Consider the following 13,980-nt stretch of genomic DNA (forward strand, 5'->3'; position numbering starts at 1 on the left):
GTCAACACAACCCTATGGGCAGCTGACAAACCCGTCCTCGGCGTGCTAGGGTCACGGAGGTAGCGACGGTGGGAGCGCTGTCCGCCGCCGCTGCCCTGTCTATATTTATTACACAAGGTAAGACAGTTCTGATATGTATATTAAAATACTGTAATTGCAATATATATTACTTACTGGTCAATATTTATTTAAACAAGGCTTTATATTTCCTTAATAGTGTTAGTGTGTTTATACTTACAGTAAGTTACCGTAATTTAAAATTTCATAAAAAAGGTGCCTTGTCAATGATGCAATACACAGTATTTTCCTTAGTAAATTTACTTTTTTGAAAAATGCTTCCCATGGTATACTCAATATAGGCTGTTACGCCACTCTTATACAATAACAGTTATCTAGCTACAGTGTCTGTTGGTATTTAAAGGGTCAGATGGAGAGTGTACTGGTAATGTAGGATTTGAGCCCTTGATCAGGATTAAATTCAGCTCAAGCCAGTATGTGAAACAGTAAGGAGTCTTTGGGCAAGGCTCCGTAATGATCCTGGTCCCCTATGGAGCATGCACTAAGTGACTTTAAGTCTGCCAGGCAGGGCCAGGCCGAGGCAGAGGCAAGAGAGGCTCCAGCCTCTGGGTGCAGTGTAGGAGGGGGTGCACAACTCACTCAGCTATCATTCCCCTATTGTGTTTTAACCAGAGAGAAAACAGAAATGGGGAAACCTGGCAGTCACTGCAAGCCAGATAACTAGTGATTAAGCTGTTGGGGGCCCTGGGACGCCTCTTAGTCTAATAGCAATCAGTGTGTGACAGCTGGGGTGGGAGGGATGGAGGGGCACACTTTGGTGTCTCAGCCTTGAGTGCTGGAGGACCTTGTCCGGGCTCTGCTGCCAGGAGAAAAGTGCAATATAAATGTTCTGTGTCCTGTCTTAAATAGAATGCTTTTAAAATGTTGTCATTACTTTTAAAACATTTCTTTCTGTTTCAACACTCAATTCTGTGAAGACCTAATCAGCTCTCTAGCAAATACTAAGCAATGAGAAATATGGACTACTATTGAGTTATTTTGTTATGCAAGTTATGGCAGTAGCTTGTTTGTATTTGAAAACAGAACCAAGAACAGAACCAAGAAAATCATTCAACTACAGGTTTAAATGTAAGGCTACATTCAAAATGGGGCATTGCAGCGTAATTTAACGCACAGTAACCCACTGCAATTGTAAATCTCTGCAACATTTAGAGTGCATCCACTGTGATGCGATCCAACGGACTCTCTTATCCCAGCGCACAGCCTGCAGTGTGTTACAGCATAACAAACACATTAACAGCATACTTTTAGTTCACCGCATGCTTCACTGTACATGATGCAACATAACAAGCCATGAGATTTTTCCTCTCCATTGCATTCCTGTTTTTACAGGGCATGTATTGCAGCTTCTCACTGTGACCTTAGCCCTAAGGTAATTTACCAATAATAATACCACCTCAAAGAGCCCCCCAACCTCCCTAAAAAACCTCCACCTGCCCACCTCGAGTCCTTATATAGAGATGGCCCGAACAGTTCGCATGAGAACTTATTCGCGTGAACGTCGCTGGTTTGTGTTCGCGATCGAATGCGAACTTTACGCGTGTTCGACCCGCCCCTATACTACATCATTGGGCTAAACTTTGACCCTCTACATCACAGTCAGCAGACACATGGTAGCCAATCACGCTGCACTCCCTCCTGGAGCCCCCCCCCCTCCCCCATATAAGGCAGCAGCGTCTGCCATGTTCTCACTCTGTGTGCTGCAGAATTAGTGACAGAAGGGAGAGAGGTTGCTGCAGAGATTAGGGAAAGCTTACTAAAGCTAGCCACTAATGGTCCAATTTCTAGCGAAAAATCATTCGAGCGATCAAAAATTCTGATCGGATTGGTTGTAAATAATCTCGGTTGATGGACATAATCGATGATGAATGATTATCTAAACAATCGTTCGATTGAATTTTCATCGAACCAAAATTTGGATTTTCTTGTTGGTTGTGATAGATAGGAAGCAATGATTGGTTAGTTGATGGTGTAGTGAACGATTTTTCTTCTGATCAGAATTTCTGATCGCTCTAATGATTTTTCGCTAGAAATTGGACCGTTAGTGGCCACCTTTAGGCTGTTGTTAGGCTTGTTAGCTTGCTCCTTGCCAATACTTATTGCTAAAAAGCACCCCAAAACAGCGCTTTTGAGAGCCAATGTTCTTGTGATCTGTTTTTTTTTTTTGTGTGGCCCACTGACACTTGCATATACAGCCCTGTCTGTCGCAGCTGGCCCTTGCTAATCGCTATACTGTGCCTGTGCATAACTGTTAACTGCACCTGTGTGACAGCACACAGTTTTATATACCAGTCCGTGCATACCTGTTCACTGCACCTGTGTGAACTAAGTCAGCTAAGTCAGTCCCCACACACACATCATCTGTGACTGCACGCTGTGTGACCGCCTGCCCGAAGACTAAGTCAGTCCCCACACAGCATCTCTGCCTGCAGGCTGCTTTATTGCCTTCTCCACCACTACCAACAGGGTCAAGGACTCCAGGTGGATTCCTGAACAAAAAAGAATAATAATTTTTCTGGTGCGTGTACATGCCTTCCTGGGAAAAGGAAAAATTAATAGTTGGCCAAGGTATTTTTAATATTAGTGGTAGTGCTGGGCAGAAATTACTCCCATGCATAATTATGTATCGTAATTTGCATTTACGGATCATAATCGTAATGCAAAATTTTGGGGGAAAGCGTAATTCATATGTAATTGTAAGCATTCATAAATACGCATGAATTTACGTGTAATTTTGTGTCAAACTTGGCAGTAAATAGCAAAGCCCCATACATGCTATTGTTACCTAAATTGCTATATTTGTTAAGGAGAGAAAAAATAATAATTTTTCAAAAAGACCTTGTAGTTTTTGAGAAAATTGTTTTTAAAAATGAAAAGAAAAATGGTTTTTAAACTCAAACAAATAACATTTTAAAAACCATTTTTCTTTGTACTTTTAAAATAAATCTTCTCAAAAACTATAAGGTCTTTTTGAAAAATTCGTTTTTTCTCTTGTACTATTCTCCTTAACATATGTAGCAATCTAGGTAACAATAGCATGCATGGGGGATCTGCTAAGTCAAAATTAAAATAAATTATGCGCATTATACAAAATTAGAGTTGGGCCGAACGGTTCGCCTGCGAACGGTTCCATGCGAACTTCCGTGGTTCGCGTTCGCGTCCCGCAGGCGAACCTTTGCGGAAGTTCGGTTCGCCCCATAATGCACATGGAGGGTCAACTTTGACCCTCTACATCACAGTCAGCAGGCCCAGTGTAGCCAATTAGGCTACACTAGCCCCTGGAGCCCCACCCCCCTTATATAAGGCAGGCAGCGGCGGCCATTACGGTCACTCGTGTGCCTGCATTAGTGAGAGTAGGGCGAGCTGCTGCAGACTGTCTCTCATAGGGAAAGATTAGTTAGGCTTAGCTTGTTCCTGGCTGCATACCTGTTCTGTGAACCCACCACTGCATACCTGTGCTGTGAACCCACCACTGCATACATGTTCAGTGAACCCAACACTGCATACCTGTTCTGTGAACCCACCACTGCATACCTGAACTGTGAACCCACCACTGCATACCTGTTCAGTGAACCCACCACTGCATACCTGTTCAGTGAACCCACCACTGCATACCTGTTCAGTGAACCTGCCACTGCATACCTGTTCTGTGAACCCACCACTGCATACCTGTTCTGTGAACCCACCACTGCATACCTGTTCTGTGAACCCACCACTGCATACCTGTTGTGTTCAGTGAACCTGCCACTGCATACCTGTTCTGTTCAGTGGACCCGCCACTGTATACCTGTTCAGTGAACCCGCCACTGCATACCTGTTGTGTTCAGTGAACCTGCCACTGCATACCTGTTCTGTGAACCCGCCACTGCATACCTGTTCTGTTCAGTGGACCCGCCACTGTATACCTGTTCTGTTCAGTAAGCACGCCACTGTATACCTGTTCAGTGAACCCGCCACTGCATACCTGTTCTGTTCAGTGAACCTGCCACTGCATACCTGTTCTGTGAACCCGCCACTGTATACCTGTACTGTTCAGTGAACCCGCCACTGCATACCTGTTCTGTTCAGTGGACCCGATACTGTATACCTGTTCTGTTCAGTGAACCCGCCACTGTATACCTGTACTGTTCAGTGAACCCGCCACTGCATACCTGTTCTGTTCAGTGGAGCCGCTACTGTACACCGGTTCTGTTCAGTGAACCCGCCACTGCATACCTGTTGTGTTCAGTAAACCCGCCACTGTATACCTGTACTGTTCAGTGGACCCGCCACTGTATACCTGTTCTGTTCAGTGAACACGCCACTGTATACCTGTTCAGTGAACCCGCCACTGCATACCAAAACCTGCACTCTCGCCATGGTGCGCACCAGTCCAGCACGGCCGTCACTACACAAACAGCTGTTTGCGGTGCGTTACACGGTGAGTTTGGTGTGTCAGTGTGAAGCAGTACCTTAATTACACTACCTGATTGATGTATATACATGCAAGATGTTTTAAAGCACTTTAGGCCTGTCATTTAGCATTCAATGTGATTTCTGCCCTTAAAACGCTGCTTTGCGTCAAATCCAGATTTTTCCCGGGGACTTTTGGCGTGTATCCCACTCCGCCATGCCCCCCTCCAGGTGTTAGACCCCTTGAAACATCTTTTCCATCACTTTTGTGGCCAGCATAATTTTTTTTTTTTCAAAGTTCGCATCCCCATTGAAGTCTATTGCGGTTCGCGAACTTTAACGCGAACTGAACCTTCCGCGGAAGTTCGCGAACCCGGTTCGCGAACCTAAAATCGGAGGTTCGGCCCAACTCTATACAAAACCAGTTAAATTAACAATTTGTAATTACTTATAGGCGTAATTGTGAACATTAATTAGATTAATTAATCATTAGCTGATTACAATCATTCATTACTGATTAGCGGTTGTTCCCTAACCAAAGAACAAAAAGGCTTATTGACCAAGGACAAAACTATGTCCCTCTTGTCAAATAAATACATTAAACACATATATTGGTCTCCCCAAATATGTTAGGAAAATTAACATAAAAAAATGTTTCCTGAAAAAAGAGAACCCTAATACAAGATGTAACCCCTACAGACATACTAACCTAAAGAACAGATCAGTGTTCAATCCTCAGGACCAGGATGGGGAAAACACTATTGAGACCAGATATGCAGTTTACTTGCTCCGGTGTGATTGTGACTGACCTCCAATGCCTGGGGAGGACCACCATAGCACTTCACTAAAGGTGGGGTGAACATATTTACAACATTAATAAGAGCTCCACAAAGCATAGTGTCTATGTACACCTCCTCCACCAACACAGGTCATGCTCAAATAGCTTGAGGATTTGTGGGGTGCAAATATTTGTTCCAGGATAGAGGGGGTGCAACAGGAAAAGGGAGGTGTCGAGGTTGGAGACCCAGTGATCTACGAGTTGGGTACCCTGGAACCACTGGAGCTCAATACTGACATCGACCTGAACTATTTTATCAGTAATGATTAGTTATGCGGGTGAACACTGGTGCTTTGAATTCAGAGTTGGGTACCCTTGCCCTGGTGGGTTGTTCCAGGAGTGGAATGTATATACCGGTTTTTCAAATTTGGGTTCATAGGATGTTGATTGGTATGTGTATGGTGACCACATAATGATTAGATTGTAATGTATAGGCCGGTCATAGCTGAATATGTCTAGTGTATATTGTGACGACCTATGGCATCAACGGAATCAGTTGAAAAGGTTGCCTGAGCCATCTGTTTTAAAAGGGTGCGCCCATAGACTTCAATGTTATTTCTGCAAATCTCAGCTACAAGGTGGTGAAAGGGCGCCTGGTGTAGACGAGATGCCAAATTCAGCTCCAAAGGGCAGCTTGTGTAGCTGAGATGTCAAAATCGCTTACAACGTGCGCCTGGTGTAGCTGAAATTCTAAATTTGTCTACAACGGGCGTCTAGTGTAGCCAAATTTCCAAATTTGTCTACAAAGGGCACCTGGTGTAGACGAGATGCCAAAATTGGCTACAAAAGTGCCTGGTGTAGATGAAAAGTTTATAAAAAGGATGCTGTTATAGGCAAAATTTGTGATTAGTCGAGAAAAGTGATTATTATGACCTAACTTCTCCCTTAATCTTTACCTTACCTTAATCATCAAATTCCTGGCTATTCAGGTTAGAAACTCCCCAGTAATACAGGGCATTCAAATAGGAGACAAGACACATACAATTAGCTTATTCGCTAATGACTTTATAACAGTCATATTGCGCCCAATGGGCTCACTCACTGTCTTATCAAATATGGTAAGCTGTCAGGTCTGAAGGTTAACACTTCAAAAACTAAAGCAATGAACATTTCATATTTCAGTGGGATCAGTGCAAACATCTTTACCTAGGAATCAACCTCACCAACAGCTATGAAACCTACTATAATAAAACAAAGATTTGTCGAAACTAGTAGAACGTTGGAAGCAGTACTCAATCTCCTGGCAGAATTGCCTTGCATTCCCATGCACAGAAATATTTTGGTACAAGTAGATAGCACATTTTGTTAACCCTCCTGGCGGTCTATTAGAATCTGCCAGGGGGCAGCGCAGCACTGTTTTTTAAGGTTTTTTTTGTTTTTAAATCATGTAGCGAGCACAGGGCTTTCCTGAAGTGCTTCCCCCGTCGCCATGGCGACGGGGCGGGATGACGTCACCGTGGTCATGGACATCGTGAAGTCTAAGGGAGTCCCGATCCACCCCTCAGTGCTGCCTGGCACTGATTGGCCAGGCAGCGCATGGGGTCTGGGGGGGCGGCGGTGCGGAGATCAGCGGCTAATCGGCGGGTGGCGGCGGCAATCGGGCAGTACACGCAGCTAGCAAAGTGCTAGCTGCGTGTACCACAAAAAAATTATGCGAATCGGCCCAGCAGGGCCTGAGAAATCCTCCTGCGTGGCATAGCCCGAGCTCAGCTCGGGCTTACCGCCAGGAAGGTTAAGGAACAGACTCTCCCTTGTCAAAAATTAGTTTTGAACATAAATGAGCTGAAGACCCACTCTTGTTTTCACTAATCTATAAAGAGCTTACCTCCAACTGCAGCAAATGCAAAGCAGATTACATACAGGCATGGGAAACAGAGTTACAAATGGAAATAGATTGTGAGCTCACAATTAGATTGTGAGCTCCTCTGAGGGACAGTTAGTGACAAGACAACATACTCTGTACAGAAATCGGAAAATGTTTGCACTATTTAAATACTAAATACTAAATAATAATAGTAATAAAAGTAATAATAATAGAGCCAGAAGACATGCCTATAAACTGGAATAGCATCCCCAAATCAGCAGTTAATGCAGATATGGGTGAGGCAAATTACAAATCAATCACTATTTCACTGCTACCAATGCCAAACAGGCTAGCCAAATGCGATAAAAATTCGTATCTTCCTTATGTGTTTTAGAGGCTGCAATACCCCCGGTATGAATAGTCATATTTGGTTGAATTGTAGATTGGTGAGATGATTGTGGATGAGGGTCTGTCTATGTGTATACCCCTATTAAATACCTCTATTCCTAGAAACCTCTCTAAGCACTAATAGGGCTGCCTTCCACACCCTGAACTTTTCTAAGACACAAAATAAACATCTCAACCACATCTTTATTGCAACCGAATTGACTATAGCAGCAGCCTGAAATTCCTGGACAGCCTCATTTGACTTAATCAAAAACGGACGTATCCACTTTTTCAAAAAACGAATGGCTAGGTTAGAAAACAACATCACAAAATTCAACAAAACCTGGTCCCCACTGAGGTTCTTGGCCAAGGGAACTCTAACCAAATATTCAGTGTGCCGAACTCAACTACATGTTAGTTTTTTAACTGTGGATGCCTCTTTCCCAAAAGGCTGGTAAACATACAGATGAAACAGCCTCAGATTAATCCACCCACTCCTTGTTCACCCCTTCTCTTCTTTTTTTCTCTCCTCTTTCTCTTCTTCTTCCTACTCCAACCTCTCTTATATAGGTAACAAGTTTTGCACCTCTTCCTGAGCTGCCCAGAGAACTATAAAAGATACAATCTCAGGAGTATCTCTCTGACTTAAGCCCCATCTACACAATACAATTCTTTGTGCGATTCGATTACGAGTCTAATTACGATCTAATTAAATCGGAAATGTCTGATCAGTATTCAATTTGATTCAATTCGATTTGCTATTGTTGCAATTGCAAATTGAATTAAATCGAATCCTGATCGGACATGTCGGATTTAATCGGACCGTAAATAGAATCGTAATCAAATCACACAAAGAATCGTATTGTGTAGATTGGGCTTTAGGCTGATCTCGATAGTTCAAACACTAAGGAATGTGCAATAAGTAAGTAGAGAATGATATGAAAGGTGCGCCCTAAAATAAACCAAAATGACCTTACTGTAATTAAGACTGTAATGATACATCCCTCACCTACCTCAAGCAAGGGCAAATATTTATAAGCAAGCCCCAGCTTCACTGGAAGATGGGCCACACAGGCTACCTAACTCGAACTCTTGGTGAGACTGCCACCACCCAACCATGTACGATCAGGTCAATGGGTCAGGGCCGGGCCGAGGCATAGGCTGGAGAGGCTCCAGCCTCAGGGCGCAGTGTAGGAGGGGGCGCAGAATTCATTCAGCTGTCATTCCTAATTGTGTTTGAAGCAGAAAGAAATAAGAAAAGGGGATACATGGAAGTGACTGCAAGCCAGATAACTAGATATTAAGGTGTTGGGGAGGTTGTGGGCCCTGTGGCCCTCTTAGTGTAATAGCAATCAGTGTGTGACAGCTGAGGTGGGAGGGATGGAGGGGCGCACTTTGGTGTCTCAGCCTTGGGTGCTGGAGGACCTTGTCCCGTCTCTGCAATGGGTGGTAGGCTCCTCCTACCACATATAAGAATGGCAGACAATACCCCTAGCATATATTCTAAGCTAAATTCTCTACCTCCCAAAAGTTAATTATTACCTATTGTTCACGCAAATTGCAATGCATAAGATACATCCATGTGGTACCACTAGATTTTATACACATTTACAATGCTGTACGAATTCTGAATATTTCTTTCTTTATTTATTTATTTTTTGTAAATGCATGCAATGATAAATTGTTTACATTGGATATATAAGCGTATGCACAATTTTACTTGTTTTATTGTTCCTTTTTTCTTAAAATTCAATTAACAAAACAAACATTCCCTAACCCTCCTCCTCATCTATGATTAATACCCACCATATCATGCAAGAGTTAGTTAATCTGTGTTAAGCTGGGCTAGTATTCTTTGAGAAATTTACCTGGGAGTGGCCCCCCTTCCCCGGGGCGGGGCAGATGTAGGAGTATACCCTCTTTCATTTTTATACTTCTGCCCGGGTGGGACGGAAAGTTCTGCGCTCTATGCATTATCAACCCCTTGGTTTATCCAACCCCAAGCTAACTGTCCCTCTTCCACTTATCAATGGGCTTCCTAGAGGCATGATCCCGTACCTTCACACCCAGGAGACATTGTTTTATTGTTTTCCTTTTTTCTAGCCTTACAGCCTTACCTGAATACCTTAGAACCTAAAAAGAAAAATCCAAAATTTTAATCTGCAACCTCATGACCACTATCACTTTATGTTGAGCTCTCCCCCTACCACCTCGTGCCCCCATATGTACCCCATGAGCCCCACTCCTGCGAGGCCCCGTGGGTACGCTCTGATGCCGAAGAGCATAAAAATGATATGTTGGAGGGTACCTGATATTTCAGGCACCCTCGCTCTGTTCTCTCTTTTTCTCCTGCATATTCTTTCACTCTCTCTTTTTTCCCTCTTGTGCTTCAAAATTTCCTATCTCTCTCTCTCCTCTCCCTTTCCCTTCCCGCCCTGGCCTCCCTGGCTCCACCTTCAACCTTAGTTTATGGGGATTTACCCCCTGGCTCTCCATCTATAGCAGCAGCTCACCCCTACAATATGATGAGATGGCTCTAAATATATGTTCCCTTAAAGTGAACCTCCGGACTAAAAATCGACTCAGCAGCACTGAAAAGGCTTGGTGTTTCTTTAACAGTTTCATATCAGAACTTTGTTTCTCTTATACAAGCCTCATTTTTATCTGCACAGAAGAAAACTGCCCGGGCTTTTTTCCCCTGATGCTGTGCAAAGCATGATGGGATTTCTGATGATGTTGCACTCGTTCTGCTGTTTTTTTTTTACATTTTGAATTTGACATTTGAAGCCTAGTGTGTGCAGCTGGGAGGGGTAATCAGGACACAGGACAGTTGGAACGGTGTCTCCTGCTCCTTGTCACCTCCTTTCAACCAAAAAGATGGCTGCCCCCTTGACAAAGATGGCAGCCCCCATGAATCACAAACATTTGCCTGTTCTTTTAAACAGGGTGGGTAAGAGATTATATTACCTATCTATTCTAATTAACATAACTAATGTAACTTGATGACAGTATGTTTGTTTAGGCTGAAGTTCCCCTTTAATGTTAAAGGATTCAAATTAGCTGTCAAACATTCTAAAGCATTCTCACACTTTCGTGCCAGCCACCCTGATATAATTTGCTTTGCTTACAGGAAACCCACTTTCCTAAAGCATATGAACCAAAATATATGCATCACACCTTCCCACAGTTCTGTACAGCAAGCGTCCCTACTAAGCATAGGGGAATACTAATAGCTTTTAGGAGCTCAGTCAATTTCATTTGCAAAAAAGAAATTAAAGAACCTAATGGTAGATACCTCCTACTTATAGGCTCAACTCACGATATTGAGGTTACTATAGCTTCTTACTAAGCCCCCAATACTGATCAAATACCTTTTCTAAAACATTTTGTAGAGCTGCTGCAGACACATGCATTAGGAATTATAATTGTCTGCGGGGACTCCAACATATGCCTATGTCCCCATTTGAACCAAGACAGCCCAAAATCGTTTGGCCCTGGCACTGTGGAACTTAGGCATGCTAAACAGTGTGAGGATCTCTTAAGGTTGGAGACAGTTGGAGAGGATCGCACCCTAACAAGAAGGAATACACCTTTTTCCTCTCACCCTCATAACTCACAATCCCGTATAGATCACTGCCTCATTCACACTAACCTTGTCCCTAAACTAATCATTGCTCAGATTAAAGCAGTCCCATGGTCAGACCATTGCATTGTACTCACCACTCTTTCCTCTATTATCACTAAACCCCCAGGGCTACGTTGGTCCCTTAATCAATCCCTTCTTTCTGACCCTTCAATATTTGCCACCCTGGAGGGTCACCTTAAGGACTACTTTCATCTAAACTCAGGGGACTCGGATGTTTCTGATTATGTCATCTGGGAGGCCCATAAGGCTGTCCTTAGGGTCCGCATTATAGGCATTGCTGCTAGCAGGAAAAAGCGCATATTGCAGGAACTGAGCCAATTAGAGCTAGCATACTCAAAAGCTACTGAACTGCTTTCCACCAATCCCTCACCTCAAAATAAGCAGGCTTGTTCCAAGGCTGCTGAAGCACTTAATCTTCACTTAACCAGCATGGCTGAAAAAACGCTTACGGTGGAACAAATTCCATTTCTATGTGAATTGCAATAAACCTTTTTCGATGCTGGTGCGCAGGTTGAGGAATGCAGACCCGAGCTTCAAAGCACTTAAACTGCGTTCAGATGGCGCATCTTTTACCAGAAATCCTAGTAAGATAGTGCAGATTTTTCAAAAAGTCCTCTCCAAAATGTATCAATCCCCAGCTAATATTAATCCAACACTTCTCAAAAACACTTTAGATTCATGCCCCCTCCCACCGCTTGCAGATTCTTTTAAACTAAACCTTGAAAAACATATCGCTAATAAAGAAGTACGTCAAGTGATCCAGACCCTTAAGATTAACAAGGCCCCTGGCCCGGATGGATTTTCCTCCCTTTATTACAAAACTTTTTCGCACATTCTCTCCCCCTTTCTGCAAAAGGCTTTTACCTGTCTGCTACAGGGTGTGAGACCTGGGGTGGAATCTCTCTCAGCTGCTATTAGCATGATACCTAAGCCTGGAACTGACCAGACTGCCTGGTCCAGTTTCCGACCTCTATCGTTGCTCAATGTTGATATTAAAATCTTGGCGAAGATTCTGGCTACATGGCTTAATGAGGGTATCTGCTCGATTATCGGGCTGGATCAGGTGGGATTTATGCCACGGCGCCAGGCCAGGGACAATGTTAGGTGCTTACTGCAGATCATTTCTTCTGCGGAGCAAACAGGTACTCTCATGATGCTTCTTTCCCTTGACATCCAGAAGGCGTTTGATACAGTATCATGGGAGTACCTGTTCTTCTTGCTGTCTCGGTGGGGTTTTGGTGCTAACTTTCAGAGCTGGGTCAGAGCACTTTACCACTCCCCGCAGGCATTTATACAATATTGTGGATATAGGTCCGAGATTTTCCCAGTTCGCAGGGGCGCCAGACAGGGATGCCCCCTGTCCCCGATACTATTTGCACTCGCTATGGAACCTCTTGCTATACTGGTTAATAGACATGAAAGTATCAGGGGGCTCCCCCTAGCTGGCCTCCAACACAAGATATGCATGTACGCGGACAATGTGGTCCTGACACTCATGGATGCTCACAATTCCCTCTCTAATTTAGCTGATGTTCTACTAACATTTGAGGACATTTTGGACAAGACAAATTCCTTGTAGGTGCAAACTTACTTGGCGAAAATAAATTGATTCTGATTCTGACTCTGAATAAATAGCCATAAATCTAGTGCACTTAATATTTCCCTTCCCCCCCAACCCCCACCCACCCCAGGAGCTTGAGTCTTAATGAGGGTATCTGCTCGATTATCGGGCTGGATCAGGTGGGATTTATGCTGCGGTGCCAGGCCAGGGACAATTTTAGGTGCTTACTGCAGATCATTTCTTCTGCGGAGCAAACAGGTACTCTCATGATGCTTCTTTCCCTTGACATCCAGAGGGCGTTTGATACAGTATCATGGGAGTACCTGTTCTTCTTGCTGTCTCGGTGGGGTTTTGGTGCTAACTTTTAGAGCTGGGTCAGAGCACTTTACCACTCCCCGCAGGCATTTATACAATATTGTGGATATAGGTCCGAGATTTTCCCAGTTCGCAGGGGCACCAGACAGGGATGCCCCCTGTCCCCGATACTATTTGCACTCGCTATGGAACCTCTTGCCATACTGGTTAATAGACATGAAAGTATCAGGGGGCTCCCCCTAGCTGGCCTCCAACACAAGATATGCATGTACGCGGACAATGTGGTCCTGACACTCATGGATGCTCACAATTCTTTCTCTAATTTAGCTGATGTTCTACTAACATTTGAGGACATTTTGGACAAGACAAATTCCTTGTAGGTGCAAACGTAATTGGCGAAAATAAATTGATTCTGATTCTGACTCTGAATAAATAGCCATAAATCTAGTGCACTTAATGTTCCCCACCCCAGGAGCTTGAGTCCCAGAAATCTTCCTTTGAATTTAAATGGGAGCCTAATAAACTAAAATATCTGACACAAACTCCTATCACTCCATGTACAAAGCTAACTACCCAGATCTAATCAAAGGTGTCATCCCATCCATGGAATGTTGGAAGAGGTACAGCATCTCATAGGTCGGACGTAGCGCAGCAACTAAGATGACAATCCTCCCTAGACTGCTTTACGTTTTCCGCGTACTCCCTGTAAATATTGCAACTCTAACGCTTAAATGTCTACAATCTTCTATTATTGCGTTTATATGGGGTAAGACCAAGCCGAGAGCTCCGAGGAGCACCTTGCTTTGTTTGAAGTGCGATGGAGGTCTGGGAGTCCCTAACGTTAGTGTCCATTATAAAGCTGCACAGGTATCACAACTTGCTATGTGGCACGAAGTATCCCACCTCCCTATGTGGTCTATAAAAGAAAAATCCATATGCTCTCCCATTTCCCTTGGGAA

Source organism: Hyperolius riggenbachi, chromosome 5 (genome assembly GCF_040937935.1).
Source record: "Hyperolius riggenbachi isolate aHypRig1 chromosome 5, aHypRig1.pri, whole genome shotgun sequence".
Lineage (NCBI taxonomy): Eukaryota > Metazoa > Chordata > Amphibia > Anura > Hyperoliidae > Hyperolius > Hyperolius riggenbachi.